General features: G+C 44.6%; 1 protein-coding gene across 6 annotated transcripts in view; it reads right to left on the bottom strand.

The window, feature by feature from the left end:
- sulf2a (sulfatase 2a) overlaps window positions 1-14,812 on the bottom strand; it is a 44,586-nt gene that overhangs the window by 14,932 nt on the left and 14,842 nt on the right. For 5 of the 6 annotated variants that reach the window (XM_071493370.1, XM_071493374.1, XM_071493373.1 and 2 more), the window contains one exon: window positions 9,248-9,316. The exons of the other annotated variant lie outside the window; for it this stretch is intronic. The gene's annotated coding sequence lies outside the window, so the exon portion shown is untranslated. The remainder of the gene's footprint in view (window positions 1-9,247; window positions 9,317-14,812) is intronic. 6 annotated transcript variants of the gene reach the window in all.

Consider the following 14,812-nt stretch of genomic DNA (forward strand, 5'->3'; position numbering starts at 1 on the left):
AACAGGGTATTCTACAATGACCCAAACACTAAAACACTTGATTAAGCTTTGGGAGAGGCTGCCATAATAGCTACAGGGTACCAATGTGAGTTGTTCCTAAGTGTCTCTTTTAATCAGAAAGAAAATTCCTGTTTTCTGGTGTTTTTTGTGTTTATCAACTATCCCCAAACCGACTTTACTTTTCTTTGTGCAGTAACAATGTTCCTACTTTGGTTCTAAATGTAAACATGGGGAGATTTAAGCTGTTTCAACCAGTCACCAGTGCTGTTCTTTCTGTAAAGAGGACAGTCTCTTTACAACAGGTGCTTTATGCCTCCTGGTAGTACAGCTGTGTCCCATATGATCTGCTCTGATGACCTCTAAACTAATGGCTTATCAGTTATTAATGTTGGGCTGACGACATCTAAAACAATGCCTCCTCCTTAACAAGTCAGCACAGCCCGTTCAGTCCCTGGCTGGGAACCTATTCAAGAACTCTCCAAACGTGCTTTGGTTTAAAATAGCACCTCCACATTCTTTTGACAAATATGCCTTTACTTCCTAATAACTAACTTTAATAGTTGAGAATGACAAGAGATAATGCAGAGGCTGATCCCATTCACCGGGAAGATTTAATTTAGATTTCCCTCAGGTTCTGATAAGCTTGGCACTCTGCAGATATTCTAAGATGACAGTGAGAACCTGCACAGTCATTTCGTTTGAATATGCAGACACAAAAGAGCAGTGGTTACACTTTAAAAATGAGAAAATGAGATTTCTGCTGCGATGAGGAGGCTCAAGTGTGAAATATTTCTCTCTGCAGTTAGTGTTAAACCGCTTGCCTCTACATCTCTTTCCTTGTTTATACATTATATTCTTCCCTAACCTTTAATACTGCGTGGAATGTGCAGCCTAGACAGTGAAATATGAATGAGTGTAATTTTAGTACTTAACACATCATTAATCCTGCAGTGAGTCTGTTGCCCTGAGAAAAGGGGTGAAGCTGTGATGTGTTCTGGCTGGAACGAACACAGACACACACACACACACACACACTGCAACTTATCATGTACACTTTGGCTCCAAGCAAGTGAAATCTTAATGCTACAGAATACAATAATATTTTAACCAGGTCCATATAGAAGTGAGGTGTTTGGTTTGTCTGCACAGATCCCTGACCTCATCTCTATCCAACACCTTTGGGATGAACTGGAGCAGTAACTGTGAACCAGACCTTATTATTTAAGCCGTGTCTGATCTCACTCATGAATTTGTGACTGAATGGGAGCAAATCTTTGAAGCCAGGATCCAAAATTGTGTGAACAAACTTCCCAGAATAGTGGAGGCTGTTTTAGCAGCATGTTAATAACCACAGTTTTGGTATAAAACACTCAACAATCACATGTGTGTGTCATGTTTCATGAAACATGTCCACATACTTTTGGCCATGTAGTCTCCCCTTTTGGTTGGTGATTTGTAGTGCAAATAATATTCATGAAGTAGTATGTAAGCGAAAGTAACATGGAAGTAGGGTAATAAACAAACAACTGATTAATTATAAATGCAAACACAGAGCGAGAAACTGTCCTCAGAAGTCATCTCCTGGTAGTCACGCCACACTTTGACTTCATCACAGAGCTCTGTCTACGCCGAGAGACGTGGAAAAAAATCATCTCCATCTCTCCTACGCCCATTATCTTTTAAATGGTTTCAACACGAGAGAGTGATGGGATGCCGGGCGAATAGTTTGGTGGTAAAAATAAGAGGTGAGGGAGAGAGCGGGAGAGGTGGGAAAAGAAAGAGACTGTATGATGGTGTCATTTCAGACAAAAGACCCAGTCATGATGTGTTCTCACTGGAGAACAAAGAGCTCTGACAGACTCCCTAGGTCTTCTCTGTTGACTATAAATGTACACCATACGTGCACACACAAACACACACACACACACACACACACACATGCAGTCAGAGTAAACCCACACTCTGCCTATCGGACAGAATTTCTCTCTCCAACAAGGGGACAGAAAAGGAAAGAACGGTTAGACTAATTATCTCTGAATCTGGAGGAAATGAACGGCTTCATATTGTTATATTGTTCTTGTTAAATTGTTTGGCCCCAGCAGCACTCGAGGGGCATCATGCAGCTACTGTCTGCCTTTTGTCTGCTCCAGGTTTAACAAACTATCTCAGTGAAGACGTTCCCTGTAATGAGCTTGGATTGCAGACACATCACAAACAACAACATCAGAACCTGCTGCAGCGATGATGTTTTGGCGACTGAATTCAGTCTTCATCTCTTAAGATGCCAGATTTCACTTTCATTCACGCACCTCGCTCTTGCTCTCTGTTTCCAGCAGCAACCGGGTGGCATGTAGGGCTAGCGTGGTGGTCTGCAGGTTTTTTGGGGGGGCTTCAGTCAGGGTCCACGACAGGGTCACGGCATTTACCCCTCCTCCACTGCACCCTTACGTTACGCTCCATGAGAGCCCACAGAGAACACGGAGGTGTTAGAGAAAACACAGACAGAGCCCCGATTGTCCCTGACTTGGGTTCAACCCCCCCACAGCCCCACCTCCAGGGGTTTAAGACTGAGAGAATGAGCAACTGTCAATGGTGTTTTGTAAATACCTAGCTGTTTTCACTTCAGATGGGTTTATTCAGACGTCAGAGGGAAATGCTCCTGCTTTGCAGTCAGCGAGTGTCCTTGCCTTTCCTGTCCTATTGAGATTTGTACGGGAAAGCCATTTGTGGTACGTCCGAAAGAGCGGCGTAATCGCCAGCTCCTTTGAGACAGGGGTTGACAGCTGAAACAAGTGAGCAAGCTGGTGGACAGGGCAGCCCGCTGAGTGATGGCTGTTTCTTATTGGCACTTATTGACCAGAGGCAAAGCCCCCCTACAGTGTGTCACATCACAGCTAAATGGATTACAGACAAATCAGCCGGGGCCCATTGTTCCACAGACCTAACTACCTCACTGAGACCTCAGTTCAGCCAAGTGACTTCTGTATGACATTGCATAACTGCTGCACCAGTGACAAATCAAACATCACTCAAATTATGATCTGCTCAGAACTCTATAATACTAAAAAAGCTTGATGAGAGGAAAATTACTGAGATGAACACAGTGATATTTATCTGCTCGGGATAATGCAATTACCTCTCTAAACAACACTGTCTGTCCCTAATTCATCATCTGCACACATGTTGGTTAAATTTAGATCACGTTCCACAGGACTCATAGATTTTAAGCTGTCATTTGTGGTGTTTTAATTACATGCCATTCCTCTCCCATCATCAAATTAGCACCTGCAGTGGGGACCGCTCCTAATGGCCCTGACGTAATGATGATTACAGACAATAACTGTTTCAACTTTCAGTAAACAACTGCTGCCCGCCTGCTGAATAAATCCCAGACAGCCCAGATAAATCGATATGCTGGCTGAAAGTTACAGTTGCGCTGCTGCAGTAGTGATCACTTCTATAGACTCTGGATTCTTTTACACGCCTGATAAACAATGGCTCTCAACTACTCAAAGAGGCCCTACAGAGCAGAGGGATATTCTACCGTGTGGCAGTGGGGGCCATCTTATCTAGCGTTAAGCACACCCTTGGGGGTTGGAGAGGTGTTGGAGAGGTTTACTTCTTCACTCCTCCCATTCTCTGTCCTAACCCCCCCATCATCGCTAGCTGGCATTCTGCTGGCTCTTTTGTCGGTGGATTACTGGGGGCTTAGAGACGCGCACACCGATTCTTCCCTCCCCTATCGGAACCACACAGGGGGTTAAGAATAGAGCACAGAGGGGAGACCTCCACACAATGATCTGAATTACAGAGGCTTTCTATGTATGGTCACTTATATTCCCCCCATTTGCTCTACTCAGAAATCACCACAGAGCGCTATTCAGAGCCTCTGGTTTTCCCAGCAGGAATCTTGGGCTATATGCCAAAACCCAGGGCAAAACCTTTGATTGTAACAACACCTACAGAGTTCAGTGAGTGTTTTTTTTATCCAAACTCTTTGTCTTTTGTTCAGTTGAAACATGAACATGTGTGATGGTCCTTGTAAATGACCAACACAGAAAATACCAACAAACAAACAAACAAGCCTCAAGTGAAACCGCAGTGGTGTGTAACTGCACACAGTCAACACAAACAGCTCACATCATCCCTCCATATTGTGAGAGAACACAGGCTGTCTCCTCTTCTACAGGTCGGTATCCATCTCTCTCTGCCAGCTGCCCAGACAGCCCATCTGTCTGTCCTGACCTGTGTTTGAGACCATGGGGGGAGCCTAAGTGGCCCGTGAAGGGGGTCTCTGGCATGTTGCCCGTCCGGTAATGACAGTTAAGCTGCCAGCAGCTTGCCTGACAGCTCGTGAGGTCTCTCTGTGGTGCTTCAGTATTGATATTGTATCGGGTTGCAAAGGGGCTTGGCAGCCTTTTAATGAGAGCTCAGATTGATCAGGCAGAAGTGGCGCTCCCTGTACTGTGGATGATGCTTATTGGCTGTCCCTGCAGGTCTGACCTCCCACTGCTCTGTATCACTGACTGAGGAAGGGCACAAACACACACACACAAACACACACACACACACACACACACACACACACACACACACACACACACCCACCCACACACACCCACTGGCACATGTACAAATGTAGGAACGCTAAATATGTCAGAATGAATTTAAAATATTCCCATTTTAGCTGAAAGTCAACTAATCATGATTCATTCTGGGAGGTTTCAACACATTTTCTAACTCCTGGTGCTTTAAATCCATCTCATTTTGTGCCAATATATAATAAAGAGAATTACCTGATGGGACTTTGGCAAACTTTATCATTCCAGACCTGTGCTGCGAAGAATTGCTTTACTCATTAAGCTTAAAGGAATCTGAAATATTCACATGCAAATGTATAGCTTTAGTTACAACCATACTCTCCTGCAGCATCTTGACGGTTCAGATGGAGTCTGTTTGCTACAGCTGAAAAAAATGATTAACGGACTCAATCAGTTGCCAGTGTTATCAAGTTTAAAAAACTACAGGCAGTAGACTTTACTTCCAAACAACTGAAACTTGAAATCTGCTTCTCAAATTAAAAGGAAATCTTTTAGTTTAGTTTAGTCATATAAAGTTGCTGTAATCATGATAATTCTTTCCCCAAACAGAATAATTTATCAGCACTTACGTAGAGAAAACACTTTAAACATTTCTCCCAGTGAAGATAATTGCTGAAATAACAACTAACAGTAATAAAAAAACTATAAAAATAATATTGAAACACTCATTCTGACGCATGCCTACACCCACACACACTAAAACTGACTGACTGATTCACCCACCCACACACAGGAGAGAGAAAACTACATCTCTTTCTTTTATGTTCTTTCAGGGTTACTAACTGAACAGCAGATGTAAGCAAAGTTCAAAATAACAGACAGAGAGAGAAAATAAAGGAGAATAAGAGATATTTAAAGTACCTGCCTGTCAGCCTCTGTAATGGTACTTCACCTTTCCGTCCCTCCTCCACCTGCCTGCCTCCACGGGCTCATGTCAAGGTCACAGCAGTGGTCTCTGGGACTCCACTCTCTCCTATTAGCCCTCCATTAGGTGCCTGTCAGAGAGGCAGCCAGCTGTCAGCCCCCCTGTGGCTGTGATCATGACCTCCACTCAGCCTCTGGAGCCCCTCTGGGATCTACAGCAGTGAAGTAACAGGATGGAGGTAGAAATGAAACCCCTGCTCAGGGCTCAGGGGAGGGGATATTGTGATTACTTTTCTTTGGCCTTTATTACTGAAGCAGTCGGGAGGCCATTCCATGACTTTGCTGGCAATCGTTCACACTATGTGAAAAAGTCCAAATGCCGAACAGATTGAATTTATACATGTGGAAAAAGCACATGTTGTGATTTTGTCCTCTTTAAAAGGTTCTCCACACACACCTGCTCGTCCTTTCTCTGTCACCCTCTCTCTTCGTTTGCTCCCTCTCTCTTCTATTAAACATGAATTACCAGTGCTTTGATCAAGTTCATCACTCTTGTGTTGTAATTAGTGCTGTGTCAGAGTGCGCAGTGGCCCCATTTCACTAATAGAGTCATTACCGCACCGTCAGCCAGCTCTCTGACCCGAGCCCCCACACGCCTTCAAACCTTCACATCGCACCTTCCCTGCCGGTGGAACATAAAGCATCAGGCGGGACAGGAGATATACCCAGCTTTTCAAGCACAGGGGGATTAATAGGCACCTATAACCTTTTACTGTGGATCACACTGAGCGAAAAGGTCAATCAGATTCATGAGAAAAGCGTCGTGGATGAATGTCTGCACTTAATGAATGTTGTATAGCACCAGGATTGCTGTGGCACTCTCCTATATGTGAGTTAGAAAAGCATTAAAAATAAATGGGGAGCAAAGCCCATTTAAGATGCACATAAAATGGCCTGTAAATTCATAGGGTAAGCAGACAAGAGAGCGACAGAGCCCTGGCCTAAGGATGAGAGAGGGACACTGTCTTACCGCTGGAAAGATTCAATCAATTATCCCTACACCGTAGTTAAGGGAGGGTTAAACATTGTCAGCAAAACATGTGAGGCCTCAAACAGGATCTGCACTGGCTGTCCTGTGTTTTTCTCAGGGTGGGCAAGGGTGACATACTTGGTGTCATTTCAGTTTTTCGTAAGCTACTTGTTAACCACGGCTGTGATTAAAAGCTATTAAAGCAATTATCTTAACGGCAGGAGAGCTGGGGGAAAACGAGAAGAAGATGGCCTTTTGTGGAAAGATGAAACCTCCTTTCAGCGCCATCGCCTCAGATAGCTTAAGTTAACTGAGTGGTTATGCAAGAGGGCAAGAGATTTTTTTTCACACACACACACACACACACACACACACATATACACACTTTCCTCACATCCTTTCAAATACAGATCCAACTTCCCAGCCAGCCGATGGGAGCTGACACACAGCAAAAGAATGAGCTGCTTCTGTGTTGTTACTATAAAGCTTGGCCAGAGTGTCGAGCGGCCTCTCTGTCTGTGGTGCCGCAGGTTGGCACACTCACAGGGGGCTTTATTGGGGTGCCATCCTGAGCGTCAGGCAACATGCCCGATGTTGACAAAGCCTGGTATCGCCTGCTGTCAGCCCATTCTGTGTGCACCCGGCGGAAAGAATCAATTAGGCCGAGCTCACAACAGAGCACTTTAATATTTGACTTTTAATCAGCGGGCAGAAGGCAGGCTGGGGCATGGAAGCAGGCTGGCAGTTTTCATCTTGCTGATGTGGAAAATGAGGGTCAGGAAAATACTCCCGGAGCTCCAAAATGTGCATCATATACCCCAGGGATGATGTGAGGAAAACCAACAACAAGCTAATCCCCCAAAGTATAAAAGGAAGATATTCCTTCATCACTCACAAGTTATCAAAAGCACCTTATGCAACCAGCTGCAAGAAATGGATGAGAAATAGACATAGACACATAAACAACCAGAGCTCTGTGGAAGGGACAGTGGTTTAAGTGAAGAAAACTGAATTGATGAGGTCTTCACTTGGCAGATGAACTGTGCCTTTGAAGAGTTTCTCTTGAAGACTTTTGGTTTTTATCCTGCACTGCCGAAGGCCCCCTCCGCCAGAAGAAGAAGAGGAGGAAGAAAGAGAGAGGTGAATGCTGTCCTCACTCTGGGGTTTTGAAGTGGAGATCAGTCCTCAAACAGAATAGCTTACTAAAGGCGCATCATTCACCTGTCTGCTCCTGCTACTGTCACAGAGACAAGAAGAAAAATCAAAGTTCAGCTCCCTCAAATGCTCCGTCAAGAAAAGTTATGTAGGCAGGCATATTTTTTTCACAAACAAAACAGTAAACTATCACAGCTATATTAGGAGCCGTTTGTAGCGAGTCATTTGTTAATCAAAAAGGAGAGCTGATTACAGTCACACATACTGATGTCTTTGCAAGTGATAATGAGTCAGCTGTGCACAGCTGTGCACATCTTATGCCCACATGTGCTGAGAGCTGCTTCTTCTGCTGCCATCCAACTGTTCACACAGGATGACTCTGATCACAGCAGCAGCACGAGCATGTTACTGGTAAACAGCCAACAGGACAGAGTTCGCCCTGCAGTGGTGAACTTTCCAGATCTGGCAGATTTACTGCCTCTTTACAACATGTTTGCACAAAAACATTTCCATTTTTAAACTCATTGCCTCCAAATACTGTTATAAAGCATAAAAAATAGCCTATGTTATCATTGCTTGTTTAGTAAAGACATGGAGCTAGTTTACAGCCCAAAACCATAGCGGATGAAGGCTATTTTTTAGCTATTGATTTAATAATTCTAAGCTTTGTAGCTCGCTCATTAATTCTCACAACTATTTCCCTTAGCCTCACCTCACCCCCACTCTCTGCGTCTTTCATTTCACTCCCTTTTCTCATCTCTTCATAATTACCATTTGGACTGACGGCCACTGAGGGGGCATCTGCTGTGGCCACAACACAACCCACAGCTCTCTTTGATCATGGATTCTATCTCAGTGGGGCCAACAATAACCGTCCTCTTGTTTGTGCAGAATGAAATGCTAATCACTGGCAGGCAGATCAAATGAGGTGATGTGATTTTGAGGCTGACTGAAGCTGCGTGATGCACGAGTCGCCTCTGGAGGTGACAGATCTATCCCCCACAGTAAATAAAGTGTTGATGTTAACTGTAGCCTGCTGTGCTGTTTGTTTCCTCTGAGATCTGTAGAATCCATGGTAACAGGAACAATAATCAGAAGCTAACTTTCTGCTCAGATGGAGGCGGGATAGTCAGATATGGGGAAGGATAGATATGAAGAAATAGATGCAGGACAGGTCAGTGGCAGACTGCACTGGGGGGAGTGAATCTTGTGCAGACAAAGACATGACTTTGCGTGCACTGATCCATACTCTATGCACATACAGTAAAATATACAGAAACAGAACAAAACCTACATCCACAAGCAAGTCCACTATACAGTGCATTCAGACAGGTCTGAGTAGAGTCTGAATACTTGTATCAATATTTCCGTTTTCCCTCTTTAATAAAATCTGTTTGTCATTATGGGGCATTGAGTGCAGACTGATGAGGGAAAAAATGTATTGAAACAATTTTAGCTTTAAGGCTGCGACATAACAAAATATGAAAAAAAGTGAAGGTGTCTGAATATGTTCTGAATGCACTGTATGTGTGAGAGGGAGAAATGAGAGGGCAGAGAGATTTCCCTTTCATACTGAGTAAGAGGTGAACAGCCTTACCTTCCTTTCAAAACAAGCTGTCTCTGATGTTCTCCTCTCCCACTGAAATCAGCCTCTGACTGCCAAGTTCTGTAAGCAAACACAAAGTCCAGAGTGGATGAGTACTTGGAACATATGCAACTTCTACTTAGGAGCTCAAACAGAGCCAGACACGTCTCATATCTACAGCATTCAGACTTGTTTTTTAAAACACCTTTTCATATCATGAATGTTGCACGCATTCGGATTCATCCATGCCTGATGCTAAACTGTATTGTCTCTGTCCTCCCTAACAGATGCAGTAAGTCAGTCTGAGCCCAGATGCCACTCCCAGTCACCACTCCTCCCTCACACACACCCCAAGGATGGTGACACATCTGTTTTAGACCAAAACACTGTGACGCACAGTAGGATATGGAGATAAACAACCACACAGGTTAAGACAGTCTACATGGATTGTAATCGCATGTATCTGAAAGTATTCACACAATTTAAAATCCATATTTGACTGATGTGATGCCTGAGGAAGCAGCCAATCGTTCAGGAGGTGGTTTAATTAGACCTCTGCCAGAAATAGAGTTGAAGTGGTCTCATTTTTAACATAATTACCCCTCACCCTGCAGGACATTTTTAGTGATTGTGATAATAATCAGCTACTGTTTGTAATGCTATGTAAACACTGCTCACTTTCAGTCAGGCAGACAAGTAAATCCTTACTTACACTGCTTTAAACTTGGCATCAGAGGCAGCGGAGGTACGGAAAATAGCTGTTTTCACCAGGCTCGTTCAATCAACCTGCCATCTAACACCATCTCCACATCTCCAGCAGCCTCTAGTTGTGCTCCTGTAAGCAACAAGGCCTCGCTCTGTGTCCGCCTGTCAAGACGTGTTGACAGGAGTGGAGCTGTCTGATCCATGTTGTGATGTGACAGGTATCAGTTTCCAGCATGTGAACATCTGAGCCAACCCGACCGACCGTCAGACCAACCAACGTCTCCATGACCACGCTGTGAGATCTTAGGCCTTATGTTTCATGTGTAGTCTTTGGTGAAATGTTTTGCACACAACAGCTTGGCAATGCACACACACACATGCACCCCTTTGGTATGTGCACCAAAGCTAAGAATACCCTGGAGATCCTTACAAGCCTGCATCTATCTCGCTGCCAAGGCACGTCTCTGACCCCAGCTGCTCTCTGCCAGCCACTCATGGGCATCAAAGAGAGGTGAGACTGGACACCTGTGTCTGTGTATCTGTCTGTCTGTCCATCTGGAGCAATAAAAAAAGCCTGAGACCTCAGCTGTGCCTCTCACTATGAAGCATATTCCTAGACAGCTTACCACAAAACTGACACAGACATTTGAAACCAAGGACACAACAAAGAGGAGAGATTTCACTTGCGCAACAACAATACAAGACAGCAGAGACATCATTTATTTTGACAGGATTTTATTTGGCCAAAGATGACATCCACATAAACTTGCAGCATTCAGCAGACACCGCAGGCTGCAAATGGCAAAAGTGATTTACTTTCTTTTTCTCTCACTAAAATAAAGGAGTGACAGATTTAATATAAATAAGCGGAGAGGCGGAGGAAGAAGGGAGGAGATTGGAACAGGCTGCGGGTGACAAGGCAGTGTGACAAGCGTGGCAACTGAGAGAAAATCCAACACCTGGCCTTGTCTTTGATGTGAATAAGAGGATGATACATCAGAAAGTGACAGGGCAGAAAGATGGCTATTACCCAGGCAAAGAGGAAGAGGAAGAAAAAGAAGGAGAGGAGAAAGAGACTATTTTTAGCTGTGGAGTAAAAATATGGCAAGGTTTCATTTAATATTCCTTTCCATACCGGGCTCCTGTGCTAATGAATCATGCTTTATTAGTTACAATAATCTTGAATTCTTGGCAGAGTTTCATCAAAACTGTAATGACATTCCAGAGCAACAAGATCAAATGCCCACGTTAACAAATAAAAGCAAGTGAGCAACTCCATCCTCCTCTGATCGAGATAAGCTGGAATGAGCTGTCTGTCTGCTCAGGCTGATCCTGATGAAGTTTGACTTGGAGGGTAAATGAGCGGGAGCTCGGGGCCGTGTTTTCTTTGATTGGCTGCATTCTCTGTGTCGAGCAGGAGGCTGATTGATTTTGGTGGGATGGAACCCTGGCTCTGCCCCTATTGATCCCTCATCCTCAGCCCTGTCTCTTCCCCAATTAAGAGTTCACTAAGCCGCCGCTATGGACTCCTCCTAATGAATACCACTACCTTCATGCCAACATCTCAATGTTGCATTCACTACTCTGCCTGTCTCTGCTGCTTTCTCACTTCATTTCTCACTTTCCTCTGCTACTCCTCCACCTCAGTTGTAGTTAACGCTCAGCCGCATCTGAACAATACGAGTGGAACTGATCTGGATTTGTGATAAGGTGGCTTTTGGGTGGTGGGATCAAGGTAAGCAAAGGAGTCCCACAGTTCATTACACATAAGCATGGGGTAGACAGCCCAAATCCCTGTACATCACTGGGAATCAATTGCTTCACCCGCGGCCAGATTTTAAGGATTAGAACGAACTGAGCTACTTTTGGATGTAGAAATCTGGGATGTGTCTGAGTGTCAGGCAAGGAAGATCAAAAGATTCATTAGATTAGAATTAGATCAAACACAGTCAAAAGTTGTGAGGACAGACAGAGGAGGAGAGTGTAAGAGTGAGAGTGGTGGACATGAGAGAAAAATAAATCCAGACGTAGGAGCCAAAAAGATGTCTGACTCAGAATCTGTTTAATCGTCAAGTGCATACAGATACAAGGAATCTGCCTGCCTTTCTGTCTTTCTTCACAACTGCTGGGACGTCAGTCTCTTGAGCTGCCCACCTTGAGGGTGCATTCAGAAAAAGCAGTTCAGTCACAGGTCATTTGTGCCCTGATGCACCCAGTCTTAAATCCGTAATCCCACTGCTTTGGTGGAGTGAGAAAATCCAATTTCAGAGATCTGTAATTCCATAAACCTTATTAGGCACAACAATGGCTGCTACACCCTAAGGGAGAGGCGGGGGGGGGGGGGGGGGGGGGGGGGGGGGGGGTGAAGGCGGTGGGTAGCTGAAGTTGTGACCAGGCTAAACACAGGGACAGAGAGAGGGTGATGAACACAGAAATGGAGATTAAGGTAGAGTCGGAGTGTAGCAAATCAGGGAAATGAAAAAGACAGAAGTGCTCTGGCACGGCCGCACTTCCAGTAAGTTACCATGACTAGGTACAACAGGATGAAATGGATGACGTACTAAGATTTACTGGGTAAAATTTTCAGCTTTTTTCTTTTATTTACCACTCAATCCCTTCTTTACCTAAAAAGCCTGAAGAGGGCTGAAGGTTTGGGATGATGTTTCTTAAGAATAGAACAGAATTTCAAAACAGAAAGTGACCTATGACTCCTGTATTCATTCAATCGTAACATCAATGGGACACTTAGACTGCTGTTACCTGAGTGCTCTCATTGATTGTTTGATTAAATCCAGGAGAGTGGGGAGTGCCTGTTTCTTTTGCCTTTTTAATGGAGACCATCTCAGCACACACCTCAGTGAGAGCGCAGCAGTGGAGGAGACATGGCCACAAAAGAAAGAATGGCAGGGTGATCAATAAAAACTCCTGAAATCCATACACAAGGAACCAAGGTGGCAGAAATGTAGATAAAATAATTATGGTAATAATTACAACCATGGTGATGAGCTCTTGCTTATCAGACAGAAAAACTGTTGAGAAAAATGGCTTTGAACTTGAGCCAGATTCTGGCTGTGCTCCAAAATCTCTCAATCACTGCTCTTAGCAACCGCAGTTAATTCTGTCATAAATTATTCACAACTGTAACAAAACTGTAGCAAAAGGCCACCGATAACCCCAGGATCTAAAAGCCGATTAGAGGGGGAGATTGGAGCGAGGATTTAATACAAAATTTGGAGATATAGCCGGCCTTTACTGACATCTCTGCTGTTTGATATTGCAAGTGAGAAGGGGCCTCTAGCCGCTGTCTCTCCTGAGACAGATAGGGCAGTGAAGCCTGTATTCTGTGGCCAGAAGGGTGTAATTACATTTCCCTGTGGGGCACCTCTGCTGCAGCAGCTCAGCCATATAGAGGAAAGAGATTGAAATCTGATTGCACTCACACACGCCAGTCGAATGGCTGTCCAGACGTGAACCTTGGGAATTACACGGACGCACGCTGCACACGCTGAGCTGATATGGCACAGGCACAAACACACACAGAATCGTATGCACATACAAGACTCACACCAGCGTGCTTCTCCTTATTTGCTCCCATCAGCCGTATACTACTCCTCACTCTCGACACACTGTTGAGAGCACAGCATTTGAGAGGCGTCGTCAAAGAGCCCCGCTGCCTCTCTATCATTAGAGCTGAGAGGAGCAGCAGCACCAAGATTTACACACTGATCTCCTGATGCCGCCTCATCGCAGGGCCTGTTAACAGCAGCTCATACATACAGATGAACAGGGACTCGGAGAAGGAACATGTGAGTGATATTTAGTGCCAGGCCACTGTTAATGTATTCTAAAGGTGTGTGAGTGAACCGTTAATGAAACACTTATGTCTCTGAGTTTTACGCTGAAACTTCTGCTGGATGAAATGTGAGGTAGGGCAGGTTTCTATAAATGAAATGTATGTGAATATATTTTAATATAGGCACTATAGATATCTATCTATTCAAGCACCTTGGAAGGCATTGTGTGTGTATTTTTTAAACAAGCAATATTAGCGTTATGTACACCTGCAAAACTCGGCTCTTTATTTTTTAGGTCTCTCTGGTGGAGTGAAGCAATCTAACGGTGCATGCGTAACATGAATGTTTTCTCTACAGAAGAAGACGACGACGCAGGTACAGCAACATCGATCTGTACTGGAAAAAATCTGTTTCCATCAGCTTTTATTGCATCCTCCTCTTCAGTGAATCAGCCCTCCCATCTCAGGCAACAGTTTTTGCAATAATTTGACATATTTTTCATGTGCAAATTTAAAATGTGCGTAAGCATAAATGGATTGCAGTGTACCAACTGGTGTAGCTATAGACTGAACAGAGAGGCAGCAAATGGAGCAGATGGAGGAGGATGTAGCTCTGAGAGGACTGAATGGAGCTAATGAGAGACATTAGCTTTAGGACCCCCTAATCTAACCTCACTTTGTTTAACCACATAAGGTCACGGCGGCGGTAAAATGAGCAGACACCGGCGCTGCCCTGGCCGCCTGTGGGTCTGCGGAGACCATCGAGCGGTGTCACCTTGGCCGCTGTCACTGATATCTGCCACCTGTCACCACGCTGCCCCTGTGGCCAGGGATGTGGCTGCGTCGACAATGGGTTTGTCGATAGCACTTCCTCCCAAGAGTGGTGATGGGGGAACGTGTCCTCTGCTTTCATCAACAGCTTGAGTCAACAACTTCAGCGTGCGGCATTATCATACAATACATATTCATGTCTGTGTCTCCCTTCAACTGCATCGCCAGCCCTCCTGCACATTTTCCAGCCATTTTTACAAACTGCATGTCAAGCGCCCCATTTTCAGCAGGAGTCCCACATGGCCCTT

The sequence above is a fragment of the Trachinotus anak genome, unplaced genomic scaffold (genome assembly GCF_046630095.1).
Source record: "Trachinotus anak isolate AG129_WGS33_773 ecotype Australia unplaced genomic scaffold, CSIRO_AGI_Tana_v1 ptg000013l, whole genome shotgun sequence".
Lineage (NCBI taxonomy): Eukaryota > Metazoa > Chordata > Actinopteri > Carangiformes > Carangidae > Trachinotus > Trachinotus anak.